The sequence below is a fragment of the Panthera pardus genome, unplaced genomic scaffold (assembly GCF_024362965.1).
Source record: "Panthera pardus isolate Hobbes unplaced genomic scaffold, ASM2436296v1 HiC_scaffold_21, whole genome shotgun sequence".
In the NCBI taxonomy this organism is placed as follows: domain Eukaryota; kingdom Metazoa; phylum Chordata; class Mammalia; order Carnivora; family Felidae; genus Panthera; species Panthera pardus.
The window spans coordinates 57,078,714-57,099,253 of NW_026526777.1; the positions used below are offsets into that span (position 1 = coordinate 57,078,714).

General features: G+C 41.7%; 1 protein-coding gene across 1 annotated transcript in view; it reads left to right on the forward strand.

Annotated features, from left to right (window-relative positions):
* Positions 1-20,540, forward strand: part of NME7 (NME/NM23 family member 7) — a 258,655-nt gene that overhangs the window by 220,758 nt on the left and 17,357 nt on the right. The gene's annotated exons all lie outside the window — the stretch shown is intronic.

Sequence of the window (20,540 nt, forward strand, 5' to 3'; positions counted from 1 at the left end):
AGGCAGTTCCAAACAATGTCAGTGAGAATATACTGCCCTCTCCCCAAGGTGGACCCCTGATGCCCAGCCCGTGGTTCACCACTGCTTTGTTGCCCTGATTGTCCCCATTATGCCAGAAAGTAGTAAAAAGTCATCCTGGACCAGTGCCACCTGTGGAATGGTGGACAGGAGCCACTGGGTTAAGTTACATCTGATTATGGAGTCTTTGGATTCTTAATTATACTGAAACTTGATATGGAAAAACACAGTCATGTTTCTTAGGTCAGGGAGGAAACTATGTGAGATTTCTCTAGTTTTGAGAACAGTGATTTTGTCCATAGTAAAGAAAATTGTACACATTAAAACACATTCACAATATAGAGGACAAAAATTCTTTTCTTAATTTTTTAAAATTCATTTTGAGATAGAGTACACAAGTTGGGGAGGAACCGAAAGAGAGGGAGAGAGAATCCCAAGCAGGCTCCTCACTGTCAGCACGGAGCCCGATGTGGGGCTCGAACCCCATGAACCATGAGATCACGACCTGAACCGAAATCGAGAGTCAGTCATTTAACTGACTGAGCCACCCAGGCGCCCCAACAAAAATTCTTTTCTAAATGTTTGGAGAGGTAGAATCTTCTAATCACTTCTGCCACGTAGGCTCAAATAGGATACGTAGGTGTGAATGTAAATGACTCTTTATTTAACTATGACTGACAAATGTATAATATTCTAATTCAAAGTGGAAAGCCAGACATTTTTCTGTAACCTTGAGTTCAACTCAGTATGAAGAATTAAAAATTAATTTTCACTTTTGAATCTATGATTTTTAAGCTATTGAAACGTGTGTATATATTTTATTTCCGTTTCATTCCTTCGTTAATAAGAAAGTGCAGTCATTTTGGTGGGTGTTCTTTTGAGGACACAAGTATGAGTCCCAGCTTTTGAGGAATTGAATGTTTAGCTGGGAAGACAAGATAAATACACGTATGAAGTTAAATTGCAATACGAAATTAAACACTGGAATGTCGCCAGTGAGCGACACTGGTTTTCAAAGCCAGATGTTACGGAGACTCGTCTCCGTATGATGAAGAGTCAGAAGCAGACAATGAGTGTGATGAGTGTTGAATGGAGAACGGTATGATTGGTTGAAGGGATGAGAGGGATTTCGTTAATGAAATGGCATTTCTTGGGAAGGGCCTTCAAGAATAAGGTAAATTATTATCTGTGGAGAGGGAGAGAAAATGGCGGGCTAGTTTTGGGAGAATATTGAGTTACCCAAATCTAGTTACAATGGAGGGCTCCTTTAGTATCTGTAGGAGCTAGATTTGGAAATGTAAATTAGGCCTACATTATGAAGGGATCTGAAGCCTCCTTTCTGGTGACCATATTGAACATTAGGATAATGATGATAAAAATTAGTTGGTTAAGTGTCTGACTTCAGCTCAAGTCATGATCTCATGGTTCGTAAGTTCGAACCCCGCATAGGACTTTTTGCTGTCAGCACAGAGCCTGCTTCAGATCCTGTCTCCCTCTGTCTCTTCCCCTTACCCACTCACATGGGTGTGTGTGTGTTCTCTCTTTCTCTCTCAAGAATAAACACACGTTTAAAAGTATCATAACTGCACTTTACTGAGCAGTATATACCAGGCACCGTGCTAAACGATTTCCCCGCATGATCTACACACCCTCCTGGGTAGTTCCTATTATCCCCACTTACACTTAAGGAGAGGGAGGCTGCCGTAGGTGAGGTCACTTGGCCGACATCACACTGTGAGTCAGCGTCAAAGAGCTGAAATTCAAACCGAAGGCCCCCGTCCCAAATCCTCCTTCTGTCAGGCAAACTAGGTTAGGGATGGCAGAAGGGTTTCAAGTGACAGTTCTTGATCTACTGATGAGATTCCAAGACCACAACCAAATGGAACAAAGATACGCCATGGCCCCTCGGCGTCATGGATGCTAATGTCTGCCAGAAACGAGGAGGGGAGTTTGTTGGTATATATGACACACAGTGGCTACTCAGGCTCTGAAAGCCATCATTCAAAGGTTTTTGAATAGGGCAATGATCTGATAAAGTGGGGTGTCCAAAACTTGAACCAGGCAGCAGGCTTCCGGTGAGTAGACAATAGGAGTAATGGAAGCATAGACGCCAGTCATCCAGTGAGACGCCTTAAGGACCTGGTGGCCCAAAACATTTGGAAATATTCTTCTACTTCCAGAAATCCATTTGATCACAAAGGTACAGTTCTCGCAATGAGATCCGTCTCCTCCACTGATCTATGCTCAGTGAGAACCGTGACCTTGCTCAATTCCCCAGAGCCGAGGGACTCCATGCATTTTCCTTAAATAAATCCAGTAATATTACAAGTAAAGATAAAAACAATCATAAGCACTTACTTTGTGCCAGACATTGGGCTCAGTGTTCTCCGTGTGACACGTGCATTTGGAACCAGACTATCTGGGTTTGAATTGAGGGTTTGGGACTTACTAGCTAGTTAAGCAAGTAGCTTGAACTCTCGTGCCTCAATCTCTCATCTTTAAGACGGGGATAATAGCAGTACTTAATTCAGAGGGTAATTCCAAGAAATAAATTAGTTGATATAGGCATACCTTGGAGATACCGTGAGTTTGGCTCTTGAGCACCGTGATAAAGCAAATCACATGAATATTTTGGTTTTCCAGTACGTATAAAAGTTATGTTTACACTATACTGTAGTCTCTTAAGTGTGCAATAGCATTATGTCTAAAAAAATGCGCATATCCAGGGGCACTTGTCTGGCTCACTGGGTGGAGCGTGCAACTCTTGATCTCAGGGTTGTGGGTTTGAACCCCACGTTGGGTGTAGAGATCACTTTTAAAAAATAAAATGTTACAAAGACGTACATGCCTGAATTTTAAAATACTTAATTGCTGCCCATCATGTGAGCTTTCAGCAAGTCATAATCTTTTTGCTGGTGGAGGGTCTTGCCTCTGTGTTGATGGCTGCTGACCGATCGAGGTGGTAGTTGCTGAACACTGAGGTGGATTGGACGTGGCTGTTTTTTTAATTTTATTTTCAATTTTTTAAAATTTACATCCAAATTAGCATATAGTGCAACGATGATTTCAGGAGTAGATTCCTTAGTGTCCCTTACCCACTTAGCCCGTCCCCCCTCCCACAACCTCTCCAGTAACCCTCCGTTTGTTCTCCATATTTATGAGTCTCTTCTGTTTTGTCCCCCTCCTTGTTTTTATATTATTTTTGTTTCCCTTCCCTTATGTTCATCTTTTTTGTCTCTTAAAATCCTCATATGAGTGTCATACGACATTTGACTTTCTCTAATTCCACTTAGCAAAATACCCTCCAGTTCCATCCACGTAGTTGCAAATGGCAAGATTTCATTCTCTTTGATTGCTGAGTAATACTCCAGTGTATATATATGCCACATCTTATTTATCCATTCATCCATCAATGGACATTTGGGCTCCTTCCATACTTTGGCCATTGTTGACAGTGCTGCTATAAACGCGGGGGTGCCTGTGTCCCTTCGAAACAGCACACCTGTATCCCGTGGATAAATGCCTAGCAGTGCAATTGCTGGGTTGTAGGGTAGTTCTGTTTCTAGTTTTCTGAGGAACCTCCATAGTGTTTTCCAGAGTGGCTGCACCAGTTTGCATTCCTGCCGGCAATGCAAAAGAGATCCTCTTTCTCCGCATCCTCGCCGACATCTGTTGTTGCCTGAGTTGTTAATGTTGGCCATTCCGACAGATGTAAGGTGGTATCTCATTGTAGTTTTGATTTGTGTTTCCCTGATGCTGAGTGATGTTGAGCATTTTTTCATGTGTCAGTTGACCATCTGGATGTCTTCTTTGGAGAAGTGTCTATTCATGTCTTTTTTGCCCATTTCTTCATTGGATTGTTTGTTTTTTGGGTGTTGAGTTTGATAAGTTCTTTATAGATTTTGGTTACTAAGCCTCTATCTGATATGTCATTTGCAAATATCTTCTTCCATTACGTCAGTTGCCTTTTAGTTTTGCTGATTGTTTCCTTCACTGTGCAGAAGCTTTTTATTTTGATGAGGTCCCAGTAGTTCATTTTTGCTTTTGTTTCCCTTGCCTCCAGAGACCTGTTGTGTAAGATGCTGCTGCGGCCAAGGTCCTAGAGTTTTTTTGCCTGCTTTTTTCCTCGAGGATTTTGATGGCTTCCTGTCTTATGTTTAGGTCTTCCATCCATTTTGAGTTTATTTTTGTGTGTGGTGTGAGAAAGTGGTCCAGGTTCATTCTTCTGCATGTCGCTGTCCAGTTTTCCCAGCACCACTTGCTGAAGAGACTGTCTTTATTCCACTGGATGTTCTTTCCTGCTTTGTCAAAGATTAGTTGGCCATATGTTTGTGGGTCCATTTCTGGGTTCTCTATTCTATTCCACTGATCTGAGTGTCTGTTCTTGTGCCAGTACCATACTGTCTTGATGATTACAGCTTTCTAGTATAGCTTGAAGTCTGGGATTGTGATGCCTCCTGCTTTGGTTTTCTTTTTCAAGATCGCATTGGCTGTTCGGGGTATTTTCTGGTTCCATACAAATTTTAGGATTATTTGTTCTAGCTCTGTGAAGAATGCTGGTGTTATTTTGATAGGGATTACATTGAATATGTAGATTGCTTTGGGTAGTATCGACATTTTAACAATATTTGTTCTTCCTATCCAGGAGCATGGAATCTTTTTCCATTTTTTTGTGTCTTCTTCAATTTCTTTCATAAGCTTTCTATAGTTTTCAGCGTATAGACTTTTCACCTCTTTGGTTAGATTTATTCCTAGGTATTTTATGGGTTTTTTTGTGCAACTGTAAATGGGATCAACTCCTTGATTTCTCTTTCTGTCGCTTCATTGTTGGTGTATAGGAATGCAACCAATTTCTATGTGTTGATTTTATATCCTGCAACTTTGCTGAATTCATGAATCAGTTCTAGCAGTTTTTTGGTGGAATCTTTTGGGTTTTCCATATAGGGTATCATGTCATCTGCGAAGAGTGAAAGTTTGACCTCCTCCTGGCCGATTTGGATGCCTTTTATTTCTTTGTGTTGTCTGATGGCTGAGGCTAAGACTCCCAATACTACGTTGAATAACAGTGGCGAGGGTGGACATCCCTGTCTTGTTCCTGACCTTAGGGGGAAAGCTCTCAATTTTTCCCCATTGAGGATGATGTTAGCGTTGGGCCATTCATATATGGCTTTTGTGATCTCGAGGTATGATCCTTCTATCCTTACTTTCTTGAGGGCTTTTATCAAGAAAGGATGCTGTATTTTGTCAAATGCTTTCGCTGCATCTATTGAGAGGATCATATCGTTCTGGTCCTTTCTTTTATTGATGTGATGGATCACGCTAATTGTTTTGTGGATATTGAACCAGCCCTGCATCCCAGGTATAAATCCCACTTCGTCGTGGTGAATAATTTTTTTAATGTATTGTTGGAGCCTGTTGACTAATATCTTGTTGAGGATTTTTGCATCCATGTTCATCAGGGAAATTGGTCTGTAGTTTTCCTTTTTCATGGGGTCTCTGTCTGGTTTTGGAATCAAGGTAATGCTGGCTTCATAGAAAGAGTTTGGAAGTTTTCCTTCCGTTTCTACTTTTTGGAACAGCTTTGAGAGAGTAGGTGTTAACTCTTCCTTAAATGTTTGGGTAGAATTCCCCTGGAAAGCCATCTGGCCCTGGACTCTTGTTTTTTGGCAGATTTTTGATTACTAATTCGATTTCCTTACTGGTTATGGGTCTGCTCACATTTTCTATTTCTTCCTGTTTCAGTTTTGGTAGTGTATATGTTTGCAGGAATTTGTCCACTTCTTCCATATTGCCCATTTTATTGGCATATAATTGCTCATAATAGTCTCTTATTATTGTCTTTATTTCTGCCGTGTTGGTTGTGATCTCTCCTCTTTCATTCTTTATTTTATTTATTTGGGTCCTTTTTCTTTTTGATCAAACTGGCTAGTGGTTTATCGATTTTGTTAACTCTTTCGAAGAACCAGCTTCTGGTTTCATCGATCTGTTCTACTGGGTTTTTTTTTGGTTTCGATAGCATTAATTTCTGCTCTAATATTTATCATTTCCTGTCTTCTGCTGGTTTGGGGTTTTATTTGCTGTTCTTTTTCCAGCTCCTTAAGGTATAAGGTTAGGTTGTGTATCTGAGATCTTTCTTCCTTCTATAGCCTGTATTGCTATATACTTTCCTCTTATGACCGCCTTTGCTGCGTCCCAGAGGTTTTGGGTTGTGGTGTTATCATTTTCATTGACTTCCATATACTTTTTAATTTCCTCTTTAACTGCTTCGTTGGCCCATTCATTCTTTAGTAGGATGTTCTTCAGTCTCCAAGTATTTGTTACCTTTCCAAATTTTTTCTTGTGGTTGATTTTGAGTTTCATAGCGTTGTTGTCTGAAAATATGCACAGTATGATCTCGATCTTTTTGTACTTGTTGAGGGCTGATTTGTGTCCCAGTATGTGGTCTATTCTGGAGAACATTCCATGTGTACTGGAGAAGAATGTATATTCTGCTGCTTTAGGGTGAAATGTTCGGAATATATCTGTTAAGTCCATCCGGTCCAGTGTGTCATTCAAAGCCATTGTTTCCTTGTTGACTTTTTGTTTAGATGATCTGTCCATTGCTGTGAGTGGGGTGTTGAAGTCTCCTACTATTATGGTATTACTATCAATGAGTTTCTCTATGTTTGTGATTAATTGATTTATATATTTGGGTGCTCTCAATTGTTAGGTCTTCTTGGTCTGTAGATCCCTTGATTATGATATAATGCCCTTCTGCATCTCTTGATAAGTCTTTATTTTAAAGTCTAGATTGCCTGATATAAGTATGGTTACTCTGGCTTTCTTTTGTTGACCATTAGCATGATAGATGGTTCTCCATCCCCTTATTTTCAATCTGAAGGTGTCTTTAGGTCTAAAGTGGGTGTCCTGTAAACAGCATATAGATGGATCTTGTTTTCTTATCCATTCTTTTACCCTGTGTCTTTTGATTGGAGCATTGAGTCCATTGACGTTTAGAGTGAGCACTGAAAGATATGAATTCATTGTCATTATGATGCTTGTAGAGTTGGAGTTTCTGGTGGTGTTCTCTGGTCCTTTCTAATCTTTGTTGCTTTTGGTATTTATTTATTTATTTATTTCTATATGTATATATGTTTTTTTCATCTTTTCTCCCCTCAGAGAGTCCCCCTTAAAATTTCTTGCAGGGCTGTTGTAGTGGTCACAAACTCCTTTAATTTGTGTTTGTCTGGGAAACTCTTTATCTCTCCTTCTATTTTGAATGACAGCATTACTGCATAAAGAATTCTTAGCTGCATATTTTTCTGATTCAGCACACTGAATATATCTTGCCACTCCTTTCTGGCCTGCCAAGTTTCTGTGGATAGGTCTGCTGCAAACCTGATCTGTCTTCCCTTGTAGGCTATGGACTTTTTTTCCCTTGCTGCTTTCATGATTCTCTCCTTGCCTGAGTATTTTGTGAATTTGAGTATGGTATGCCTTGCTGATGGTCGGTTTTTGTTGAATCTGATGGGAGTCCTCTGTGCTTCCTGGATTTTGATGTCTGTGTCTTTCCCCAGATTAAGACAGTTTTCCGCTGTGATTTGTTCACATAACCCTTCTACCCCTATGTCTCTCTCTTCCTCTTCTGGGACCCCTATGATTCTGATGTTGTTCCTTTTTAACGAGTCACTGACTTCTCTAATTCTTAAAGCATGCTCTTTTGCCTTGATCTCTCTTTTTTTTTTCTGCTTCATTATTCTCTATAAGTTTGTCCTCTATATCACTGATTCTCTCTTCTGCTTCATCCATCCTTGGTGCCGCTACATCCATCCATGATTGCAGCTCAGTTATAGCATTTTTAATATCATTCTGGCTATTTTTTGCTTCTCTTATCTCTGCAGAAAGGGATTCTAATCTATTTTCGACTCCAGCTAGTATTCTTATTATCGTCATTCTAAATTCTGGTTCAGACATCTTGCTTGTATCTGTGTTGGTTAAATCCCTGGCTATCGTTTCTTCGTGCTCGTTCTTTTGGGGTGAATTCCTGCTGAATTCTGTGGTTCAGTTTGTGCAGATTGTTGTGTTAATCCTCCAGTCAGTTTTCTAGGTGTGTAGGATGGTTCAGTGTTGGTCTGGCTGTATTTTGTGGACACGAGACACACAAAAAACTTCCATGCTGTTCCGCCATCTTGGCTCCTCCCTGTGGCTGTTTCTTAAAATAAGACAACAGTGAAGTTTGCCACTTTGAGGGACTCTTCACGAATGTTTTCTCTGTCATATATGACGCCATTTGGTAGCATTTTACCCACAGTAGAAATTCTTTCAAAATTGGAGTCCTCTCAAACCCTGCTGCTGCTTTATCAGCTCAATTTAGGTAATATTCTAAATCTGTTGTTGTCCTTTTGACGGTCTTCACAGCATCTTCACCAGGAGTAGATTCTGTTTCAAGAAACGCTTTCTTTGCTCGTCCATGAGAAGCGACTCCTCATCCCGTCAAGTTTGATGCTGAGATTGCAACAATTCAGTCCCATCTTCAGACCACTTCTCGTTCTAGTTCTCTGTTTCCACCACGTCTGCAGTTACTTCCTCCACTGAAGTCTGCAACCCCTCCAAGTCACCCACGAGTTTCTGCCAAACTCTGTTGATGTTGATATTTTTACCTCTTCCCGTGATTCACAAATGTTCTTAATGGCATCTAGAACAGGGAATCCATTCCAGAAGATTTTCAGTTTACTTTGCCCAGATCCATTGGAGGAATCATTATTCATGGCAGCTATGGCCTTGTGCAGTGTATTTCTTAATTAATAAGACATGAAAGTCAAGATGACTCCTTTATCCATGGGCTGCAGGTTGGATGTTGTGTTAGGCCTGAATGCAGCACTTGATGTAAATCTGCATCAGAGCTCTTGGATGACCAGGTGCGTTATCAATGAGCAGTAACACTTTGAAAGGAATCTTTTTTTTTTTTCTTTCTGAGCAGTAGGTCTTGACAACGGGCTTAAAATATTCAGTCAACCATGTTGCAAACAGCTATGCTGTCATCCAGGCTTTGTTGTTCCATTTGGACAGCACAAGAAGAGTAGATGTAGCATGATTCTTAAGGGCCCTAGAATTTTTGGAGTGGTAAATGAGCCTTGTCCTCACCTTAAAGTCATGAGCTGCATTAGCCCCTAAGAAGAGAGTCAACGTGTCCTTTGAAGCTTTGAAGCCAAATATTGACTTCTCTAGTTATGAAAGTCCTAGATGGCATCTTCCAAAATGAGGCTGTTTCATCTACACTGAAAATCTGTTTAGTGTAACCAGCTTCATTCATCGTCTTAGGTCGATCTGCTGGAGAACCTGCTGCAGCTTCTACGTCAGCACTTGGTGCTTCACCTGCACTTGTATGTTACGGAGATGGCTTCTTTCCTTAACCCTCATGAACCAACCTCTGCTGGCTTCACGCTCTTCTTGTACAGCTTCCTCGCCTCTCTGGGACTTCACAGAATTGAAGAGAGTCAGGGCCTTGCTTTGCATTAGGATCGGGTTGTAAGGGAATGCTACGGCTGTTGGATCTTCCAGCCAGACCGCTAAACCTTTCTCCGTGTCGACAATAAGGCTGCTTCTCTTTCTTGCCATTCGTGAGTTCACGGGAGTAGCACTTTTAATTTCTTTCAAGAACCTTTCCTTTGCCTTCACAACCTGGCTGCCTGTTTGGCACCCGAGGCTTATTCTGGCCTGTCTCAGCTTTTGACACACCTTCTTCACTAAGCTGAACCATTTAATTTCTAACCTTTTGATTTAAAGTGAGAGGTGTCACTCTTCTATTTACTTGAACACCTAGAGACCACTGTAGGGTTATTAAAATTCAATACTGTTGTGTCTCATGGAATAGGAAGGTCCAAGGAGGGGCCGGGGGAGTAGCCGGTTGGATGGAGCAGGCAGAACATACATTTATTAAGTTGGCTGTCTTCTATGGGCATGGTTCATAGTGCCCCAGAACAATTACACTTGTAACATCAAAGATTCCCAGATCACCATAGCAAATATTATAACAACGAAAAAGTTTGAAATACTGACAGAATCTACCAGAACGTTGATACAGAGACATGAAGTGAGCAAACGTTGGAAAACTGGCTTCAATAGACTTGTTTGATGCACGATTGCATCCATTTGTAAAAATCCGTAGTATCTGTGAAGCACAATAAAGCAAAGAACAATAAAGGGAGGTATGCCTGCCCATGCAAATCAATAAGGATAGGAAGTGTTCAACAAATATTATTGGTTATTAATCCTTATAATATTTACCATTACTTCATTTGACCATTAGAAAATAAATATAGGAGGGTCTAAGGGAAGGCTGACCTTGATGGTGTACCCATTATGTGCGAGGCCTGTCATGCTCCTTCACAAACAGTATCCCAGTTAAATTAAAACTCCAAGTATAATGTCACTGTCAGAAACCACTTAATTCTGTTTTCCACCAAATACAAAGTTCCTGTAGACTGGGTTTCTAGTAATATGATTTTAAAAAGAAAGGAAGCTTTTCTTCTTTTTGTGTAGCTCTTTATGATTGGACGTCAGATTATAATCCCTTGCAAGAAATCCAGAGGCCCAGTCACTGGCCCCAGGACCATAGCAGTTGGATGTGTGCTTTCATTTGTTCACCCTCAGTTCATTATATAAACTCATTGTCTGTCACTGGCAGTGAAATTGAACTCGTGGGTCATTCCTTTTTCAGCCGAGGTTTGAGAGGCCAAGCTGGATGAGCCCATAGGAAGGGGGTGAGATGCGTGCCTTAGTCAGACAAGCAAGACTTCCCTTGGATAAGTATTACAAACAAATGAAACCGAAACTTGCCTCTGTCCTCACGGAATTACACATGTCCGTTCGCGATGCTGATCTTCAGTGATACTAATAATTTACACAAGTGTGGTCTGTTCTTGATCATTTACCATAATGGGGAGGTGAAGAGGTTGAAAAGTACCCTTGGAATCCAGAGAGACACCAGCAACCATTTTTCCATTGAATTGCAACCACTTTTGCTCTTTTGGCAATCAGGACCCACATGGACTGATTTGCTCTTTTGCTCCTAAATTTCTTTTTCTTTGGCATCTTCTTAACAGTCCACAAAAGATTGGTTGTGGGCTTAAAATTTTATGATTGAATGAAGGCGATTAAGAACCATGAAGGAGGGACCCAAAGTCACCAACTATAAAGGAGTGGAAAGACCTGACTCATCCCAGAACTATATAATTTAGGTTTGATAAGATTATATTTTAACCAAGCCTAATGCTCTAGCAGTAGACAGAAATGTGTAACTGAAACCGTAACCTCTCTGAGTTACATGTTATTTAAAACTAGTAGATACGCTCATTAGCACTCTTACTTCTAATTATCCTGGAGCCCGAAGAACCTCCAGAATATCATTGGTGTAGTGTCTACTCTGCGTCCCGTAAAGGAAGAATGTCTACAGGCGTCCTGTAAAGGAAGAATGGTACCAAGTCCAGCACATGAGGGGGCACGTAGCTTCGACCCTGGCCTCAAAAGGGAAACCAAGTGCCCTGTTGAGTCGGAGAGATCTGTGTCTCTACGCCTAATGCGTCTGCTACTGCACCCACATTGCTGCCTACACAGGCTGGCTGCTCACTTCACTTCCCTGATGCCGAAAGAGTGAGGAGGAAGGTCTGACCGCCCACTCATTGTCCTTTGCTCTGTGCAGTTTGACCCTGAACTCTTGTCTTTGGTCAGCACACTACCTCATTTTTTACACAGTGACTAAGCATGATCTGAGTTAATAAGTAACTCTCCGGTGACTATTTCAAAGCCCTTAGAAAAGACATAAAGGAATATAAAGCATCAAATTCATCCTCTTTCTTCATTCGTAAAATATTACTGCTACCCTCGCTTTGGTTTCAGAGTCAAAGTTGCTAAACCAGCCATTTTTTGCCCACTAAACAGTTCTAGACATTTCCGGGGGGTGAGGGGTGGGGTGGGGGGTGGGTTTTGGTGTGGGTTTTTGTGTGTGTGTGTGAGATACAATTTTATTCCTATCCCATCCTCAAAATCTTCACCTGCCCACAAGAGTGATTCATATTCCTTCTATTTAAATATGTTTACCCTTATTGTATGCTAACTAATATTCCTAACTTCAGCTTATTGAGTGCGTTCACACACACCCCCCCCTTGTCTGTGGTGCATTCTTTTAAAAATTTTTATCCGAGCATAGTTGACACACAGTGTTGTATTAGCTTTAGGTGTACAACAGAGTGACTCGGTTTCTCCAAACATGTTGCTGTGCTCCCCCCAAGTGTAGCTACATCTGTCACCCTACAGCGTTATCACGATACCGTTGACTAGATTCCTGTGCTGTGCCTTTTCTTCCCCTAACTTACTAACCCCATAACTGAAAACCTGTATCTCCCACTCCCTTGCACCCATTCTGCCCATCCCCTACAATACTCTCCTCTGACAACCATCAGTTTGTTCTCTGTGTTCATAGGCCTGATTCTGCTTTGTGTTTGTTTATTCAATTTTTTCGATTCCACATACGAGTGGCATCATATGGTATTTGTCTTTCTCTGTCTGACTGACTTCCTTTAGCATCACACCCTCTAGGTCCATCCATGTTGTCATACACGGCATCCTTTGTTATCACTGCGTAACGTTCCATTGTGTATTTATGGCACATCTTCTTTATCCGTTTGTCTGTTGATGGGTGCTCAGGTTTCTTCCATGTCTTGACTATTGTAAATAATGCTGCACTAAACAGGGAGCATGTATCTTTTTGAGTTCGTAGTCTCGCTTCCTTTGGGTAAATGCCCAGTAGTGGCATTACTGGATCATATGGTATTTCTCTTTTTAATTTTTTGAGGACCCTCCGTACTGTTTTCCACAGCGGAAATTTACATCCCCACCAACAGTGTAGGGGGTTCCCTTGTCTCCACATTCTCACCAGCACTTATTGTTTCTTGTCTTTTTGGTAACTAGCCATTGTACCTGGTGTGAGCTGATGTCTCGGTGTGGTTGTCATTTGCATTTCCCTGATGATTAGTGACGTTAAGCACCTTTTCATGCATCTGTTGGCCATCTATATGGCTTCTTTGGGAAAATGCCTATTCAGGTCCTCTGCCCGATTTAATCAGATTGTTTGTGTTTTTTTGATGCTGAATTGTAGAAGTTGTTTACATATTTGGGGTATTCACCCATTATTGGATATATCGTTGCAACTGTCTTCTTCCAATCGATGTATTACTTTTTTAGTTTATTGATGGTCTCCTTTGCAGTGCAAAAGCTTTTTATTTTGATGTAATCCCAATAGTTTATCTTTTGTTGCCTTTGCCTGGGGAGACATATCTAGAAAAAAAAATGTTCCTATGGCCAATGTCAGAAAAATTACTAGCTGTATTCCTGCTAAGATGTTTATGGTTTCAGGCCTCACATGTAGGTCTTTAATCCCTTTTGAGTTTATTTTTGTGTAAGATGTAAGAAAGTGGTCCTGTTTCATTCAGTTTTCTAAACACCATTTTTTGAAGAGACTGCCTTTTCCCCTATTGTGTGTGTGTGTATGTGTGTGTGTGTGTGTGTGTGTGTTTTCTTGCCTCATTTGTCACAGATTAATTGATCATGTAAGTGTTTATCTCTGGGCTCTGTGTTCTATCCTGCTGATCTATATGTCTAATTTTGTGCCAGTACCAGTCATGTTTATGGCTAAGTTTAAAAGATAGCTCTGCTATGAAATTTATTTGTATTAACTTCTTCATGTCATCTGCTTATTAATTTTGCATTTTCACGTATTTGTATGGTAATAGTATTAACTAGCTGTTGGGGGTACTTGGTGGGTGCCAAGCATTGTTCTGAGTGTGTGTCCCATGCGTTAATTTATGCAAGTCTCGATGGAGTAAATATCATCACCCCGTTTACAGATGGGTAACTAAAGAACAGAAGGGTTAAGCAACTTTTCCAAAGTCGTATAGCTGGAACATGGCAAAATAGAGATCGACCATCCAGGCAGTCTGGATCCTTAATGTCCACATTCTAACCTCCTCACCTTTATGTTATCATCTTAGACATAACGAGCATTACTTCCCTAGAGCTGGTGATAGAGCGGTGAGCGGGAGTAGAAAATTAAGCTTGGGGGAAAATACACAGAGTATTGAGCTGGAGTATTTGGCCTCCCTCAAAAATAATTAGTAGGATTGGATACTTACTAATATTTATCCTTATTTATGTTTTTCATCATGAGCTTTTGGATGAATAATATAAAATTATTTCTCAAAAATCTCTCAACTACTATATTGCCTGCAGAGCTTTGACTGTGTTCTTGGTGAGTCCGTCCACATGTAATTATTGATAAGCGCAATCACTTTTGTTTAATTTTTGCAGAATACCCAGGTAGTATTTTTATCTCATAGTGTAGATATAGGCCAGGAAGTTTGCCTTGGAAACTCATGGCTGATTCTTTGAAAAACCACAGATTCTTTTGTTATTGGAGGCAAGTGCGCAGTCTTGGGCTTTTTCTCCCAATGATATTAAATACTAGATCTCTCCACCTCCCCTTTACTCCCAGTGTCGACCATGTTTCACAGTTTAGCTCCCATCACTTACATTATGCGCTCTGTGTGCCGACACCTGTCCTGCAGAATTCAGTCTTTTTAAATTCAGATCGACAAAAATGATGGCTTTCATGTTTGTTGTAAGCACACTCTTCCCTGTTTGGTGGTTTTCGGTCTTTTCACTTCCCCTGTCGTACGTACAGAACATAATCTACTCCATCAGTGATATCTCTGATTGGGTGCGAGGGCCAGATAAAGATGGGAGAGGAAGTCAGCGTATCAATTCCCCACGGGGGGTGGGAGGCAGGGTTAAAAATTGTTCTTCCACGGAAGCTTCTCCACCCCACCCTCACCCCACCCCCACCCCACCCCCACACAGTGCTGCTATAACTGGACTTATGGCAACAAATGAATCTGCATCAGAGAGAAGAGTTCCAGGGTTCACAAGACAGAAATGTGTAAATTAGTCATCTCGTTGGATCTTTCCCGATAAAATTTACGAGTCCGGGATGCATTATGCTTATAGGCTATTGTGTAATAAATGGCAGTCCTTCCAGCGATAACCACTGGTCCACTGGCATTAACTGTAGAATTACAAATAGCTCAGTCTGCTGGGTAAATGAACGACAGCTGCAGGTTTAAAACAGCAAAAATAATTTCTTTACTTGGAATATCAGCGCACATAACTTTCAGTGCAAAGTTCTTTTTATTTGCCACACATTAACTTTTCGGTTACTGTACAATCACCACCTGAGAACTAAACTCTGCTGCTCACCGTTGCTGATGCAGTGGGAGCTGTAAAACCTTATACAGCAATAGCGCACAGTGTGGAACCAAACCTTTCATAAGGACCTTGTAATGGTACATTTTCGGAGTATTGCCTTCCAACTGTTTTAATGAAGAATCCGTTCTGTTGGTTCCATGGTGATTTTCTGTAACAGATACCCCTACTGACGTTGATGTCTTAGGCTGGATTTTTTTTTTTTAGGGTGAAATAACTTTGTTTTGCGTTCTCTGTGTTAGTAGGCTTCGTTGGTGATTATACACTGCAAATATCCCATTTATGGGGATTCCGGTTTGTCTTCTTATTTATAGAATATTACTCACGGATTCTCTTAGGTCTCCTACCATTAAGTTTGGTCCATCAGCAGTTTAGATTAACATACATTTATTAAAGGCCTGTTGGTGCCATTCACTATTCCCACACGGTTGGGGGAGGAGTGTCTAAGAAGTCCTCACACTCAAAGAATGTAATATTCTCTGGAAAGACTATAATCTAAAGAGATAACTTTGACACCCTGAAGTAAATCCGAGGGGGCTCATCCCCAGTGGGTGTCATGGGAGGCCCCACAAGGTACCCGTTCGTTTCCCAGGACCAGAGTGAGGTGAGCCTCCTGGAAGATGCGAGCTCAGCTCTAAGTATCAGAGGATAGATGTGACATTTCACAAAGAGGAAATGGTACGTGTGCCGCGAAACCACACGGGGCTTCCTCTGTTAGAGCTTAAAAGAGAACAGCAGATGAACGTAGAGAAGGAGCTAAGGATCAAGCCAACTGATGGTCTTCTGCCATATTCAGGGGCTTGAAATTTATTCGTAGAGTTAGTCCATGGACTGATTGCCTGAGACTGTTTGTAAAATGTGAATGTATTCATTTTCTTGGAAACAGCATCCAAAGATTGTATTGGATCTCACAATGTTCCATGATCCGAAAGGCGTAGAGAATATTTGCACTGAAAGATTCTAAGTGCACGACCATACCATTCATTAATTAGGGGAATTAAAGCATTACCAGATTCATATTTCACGTCGTAAGAAATTTGATGTACAGAACTATGTGAGTTCAAAGGTTATAGTTGCTGGGAAAATTGCTGTATGTAGCCAAAACAAAACCATAAATTCATTTCTTGAACAAATGTTTAACTGATCGCAAATCTTTTTGAATCATTTGTCCTGTCTCATGGAAAGTTGTCCAGCCTTCTCCAACAAGAGTATCAGATCTTGGTACCAGTCATTCATAAATGGCCTGTGCCACTATGGTAAAGTCTGAGGAGACAGCGATAACCCAAAGAGATACTGTCCCTGTTCAGAGCTTGGAGTCTAATGAGGAAAACAGACATTAATCAGATCATCACAAAAAGGAATGAGCACGTTCAAACTCATCACTTCTAGGGAATAAAAGGATGAGCTGTAACAAGGAAAACCTGATGTAGAGGGGGATTAGGGAAGGGTTTTTTTTTTGTTGTTGTTTTTTAAGCGTTTATTTATTTTTGAGACAGAGACAGAGCATGAACGGGGTAGGGTCAGAGCGAGAGGAAGACACAGAATCCGAAGCAGGCTCCAGGCTCTGAGCTGTCAGCACAGAGCCCGACGCGGGGCTCGAACTCACAGACCGGGAGATCGTGACCTGAGCCGAAGTCGGACGCTCAACCAACTGAGCCACCCAGGCGCCCCTGGGGAAGGTTTTCTTAGGCAATTAACGTGTGAGCTGAGACCTGAAGAAATCTGTGAAGTGTCAGCTGGAAAAGAAGGTAAAAGAGACCCCGGGCTTCCAATCCCTGATGGAGAAAGTGCTCTGTGTGTTTTAGGGAAGGAAAGAAAGGACATAAAGTGCAGTGGCGAGAACAGCATGAGATGACCCTGGAGAAACGGAGGTTGGGCCACGCTAGGCCTAGAGGGCTATTTTCAGAATGTGGATCTTTATTCTAAGAATGACAAGAGGCCCTTGATAGGGGGCTCAGGCACTGACGTGATCAGGTCTGTACTTTTTAAGGGATCTCCCTGGTTACTGTGTGAAAAAGTGGACTGAAGAGTACAAATTGGGAAAGAGTTTTCCTCCTGAAAATACATCCGTCGCACATACTTTAGTTTGTGGGTTGTTACAAACCTGCTTTGGTTTCCCCGGGTGCCAACTGGTGAGCTGGCGATTCTCTGAGCGCAGCGTTTCCGCAAAGTTGCCGGGAAATTGATCTGCGGAGACCCCAGGCAGCTCCTGCGGTCTTGACTGCTCCCTGTGTGGCCCCGGCGCCCCACGCAAGAGCTGGCATCTCTGTGTGTGCCAGGAGGTGACGACAGTGGAGACGGTCCGCATGCACCCCTTTTCTGCGCGAATGTTTCATGGTTCCGGGTTTTGAAGAAATCAGCTTCACATCTAAGTGCCTTGTTTCCCCCGGTGAGGAAGGCGGCTCCCCTAAGGTTGCGTGGCTCAGTCTACACATCACTGGTCTCCCAGCCAGTAGTGCTGGGGTTTTCTGATATGCCACACTCTCTGTATCTCCGCGGTGAGCAGATGGGTGGTTTTTAGAATTACCAAGTTCGCACGTGTTCCTTTTCCTTCCCTTTCCCTTTCCCTGACGACCAAAAGTGCATTTTATCCTTTTTCAATGACCAGTGAAAATGTATTGAAACGTACTGCTCTAAGGCATGAAACATCTTTTTACCAAAACCGGAAGCTTGAAGACTTCTGAGAAGCGCCTTCCCAGGAGAACAAGACTTCCCATTTCATTCTGACTAAGCTGAAGATATTGCAAGACCAGCATTTCTGTTTCTAAGTCAGTCCAAAGTCCGTAAGCCCGCAGAAGTGATGAGTGGAAAGAGAAATTGGCTGAGCTTTCAAGAAGTTTTACTTGATTTGAACTTGAGTTCAAAGGTAGACCAAAGTTCGAAGTTGAATTTGAACCTTACCATGCCAGATGGGCTTCCCTTAGCCTTAATTAAAATGCTAAGTACGAGGCAGGCCCGTAGGAAATGCAGCAGCTCCCAGCACGGCCTTTGGAATCCGGTGATCAGAGTTGGAATCCCCAACTTCTCCATCCGCGAATTTTGTGGCTTAGGAGAAAAATTACCTTCTTTTCAGACTTAGTTTCCCTGCTTGTGGAAGAGGAATAATGCCGTTTCACAGTATGTAGTAGATGAGACAATATATATAAAGGACCGTATCATCAGAGTTCCGTATAGAAAACAGAAAACCACCCCAGGCGTTTCAAGAAAGGGGTTTAAGACAGGGAAAATCGGTGAGGGGTGGGAGATGCCACAAGGCCACCGACTTGATGCCAGATTGCCGTGGTTGTGGCCCGGGGGTCAGGCAGCTTCTCCTGGTCAGCCACGGCTGCCGACACGCCCGCCTCTAAGCCATGACCCTGAGGACAAGACACGGGAAGGCTGAGCCCAGGCACTCACACGTTTCTCTCTCTGATTTGCCTGCCAGCGTTCACAGCAGTAAGAAGACGACCTTGGTCTTGCCCCCTCTCTTCTGATTTCTCGTGAACACATCTAAATTAGCGGGGCCTAGTTCGTAACAGGAGCCTTAGCCACAAAGGAGTATGGGAAATGTAGTTTGTAGCTTTCCAGCTACCGAATAGATGTAGGACGAAACGGAACTTGAGAGACCCGATCTTAAGTGTCTGCCACAGGGTATCGCCCGGGGCGTGGCATACAGCAAACGCCCAATAAATGAGCGCTGTTATTGGTTTTGCTGCTGTTGGTATATTAGTAGCAAGAGTGCAGATTTCATGTGTGTACATATATTTGACACAGGTTATGACACATAATTTACTATTTGCTTGTATTCCTCGGGTACGTACTAAGGATTCAGTCAAATACAGATCTCCATCCATGTTGTAAAGATCTATGATCTCATTTATAAGATCCCTCTTTCTTCCCATCAAGATGGTAATAAATAATGAAGCAAATTTCTGTGTATTGGTGATTCAGTTAACATGATAACTGACTTGACGTAATAGGATGTGATATGATAACGCCTTGCAGAGTTCAAACATAGACAGCTAGCTGATCTTACAAGGTGTCTAGGCACAGGCCGAGTCTTCTCTCCTATAACAAACTGGAAACATCCCGATCATTTGGAAATTTTTATTTTCTGAAGGCTAATAAAAGAGTGATCATCTCAACAGTGCTATGCCATTAAATGCGTTTTTCTCCTCTCATCTCTCCCCTATTCATTTCCTTCTGTTCTGATATCCCTTTGGCACCCAGACACCCCATAACATACTGTCTGTGGCTTTTTTTTTTCTTCTGTCACCATTTTAGAGTGAGAATAAAACCTTAAAATAGTAGGTCACTTACAGAGTTCCCTAGGGTTTTTCTGACTCAGCAACACCTGTTTTCCAAATGCCCTTTCTTACCTGGGGGTTCTTAGATTGTACTCAGATTTTGCTTGAGGAAGGGAAAATCTAGTCAAAGCAATTTAGAAGAATAGACCAGCACTTTTGCAATGGACTGAACATACCTGGGGGAGTAGTTAGTTGGGGCATTTGACCTGTCATTGGAAGGACAGGCAAATGGTAGTGTAATATGCTTTTCTGCTACATCGAGTTTGTGGCATAAATTTTCCTCTTAAACTGCCTTTATTTCATTCTCTTTTTAATGTGTTCCGACCAATCACATTTCATAGGAAGGATGCTTATCTTCAAAGTCAGTACGAGAAACTGAAATTCAAAATGGTTAGGGTCAAGAAAATTGAGGGGTGCCTGGGTGGCTCAGTCGGTTAAGCACCTGACATCAGCTCAGGTCATGATCTCACAATCTGTGGGTTCGAGCGCGTCGGGCTCTGTGCTGACAGCTCAGAGCCTGGAGCCTGCTTAGGATTCTGTGTCTCCCTCTCTCTCTGCCCCTCCCCCACTCTTCCGTTGTCTCACTCTGTCTCTCAAAAATAAATAAATGTAAAATTAAAAAAAAAAAGATTGGAAACATCTGTTGTTATTCACTGATGTATTAATTCCAAAAAATATTTCTTGGACACCTACTTAACTACATTTAAAATTCAGAAAACTTCCTTCATTGTATTATTTCTTTGCATCACGTTTTATTTAAGGACCTTAAAAGTTCTTTGCCAAAAGCTTTGCATATATCACTGGGGAAAGACTATGTAAGATTCAGTTTCTGATCTCACGGAGCTAACATTTTAAGAAAATGAAACAATTACATATAAAATGACAACAGGCAAAATAGTATTGTGTATAATTTAAAGGATCACATGGTACTAAATCATGAGT